This window comes from Myotis lucifugus, unplaced genomic scaffold (genome assembly GCF_000147115.1).
Source record: "Myotis lucifugus unplaced genomic scaffold, Myoluc2.0 scaffold_180, whole genome shotgun sequence".
In the NCBI taxonomy this organism is placed as follows: Eukaryota; Metazoa; Chordata; class Mammalia; order Chiroptera; family Vespertilionidae; genus Myotis; species Myotis lucifugus.
The window spans coordinates 151,674-152,256 of NW_005871228.1; positions in this window are offsets into that span (position 1 = coordinate 151,674).

Genomic DNA, 583 nt, shown 5'->3' on the forward strand with positions numbered 1-583 from the left:
TATCTAGATCTAGGTATGTGGAGATCAGGAGAGAAGAAGAGGGAATATGTGAGTGTGACTGATCATTTCTAGACCTGAATAAAGTCTAAGTCATCATAGAGAAGGCCTAAATATACTCTAGTGAATCTGTAAAACTATAAGGAATAAGAAAAACTGCAATACAGAATGATAAAGTGTATGCAGTTCAAGTCCATCTACCCCCTCAATACCACTTTCCTCTCCACAGATCATCCCTATTAACAGCTTGGTGTATGAGTAGACATCTGTATTTATATTTATGTCTTTACACAAAAAGATAGTTCAGTATGTGTGTGTTTTGGCTTTGTTTTTAATTAATAAAAGGGATCTTACAATACATTTGCTGTACAACTTTCTCCTAATTTTCATTCTGTTTTCAGTGTGGACCTCAGGTAACAGAAAACACAAATGCTTTCATCTATCTTCACAGATACAAAAAGTACATTTTTGAGTTGATAAGCACACACCTTCACACACATATTTGCACATTTATATTTATATCAGTTACAATCTAAAACCAGAAAAAAATATTTCAAACACATGTTTATCTTTTCCTGCACCACTT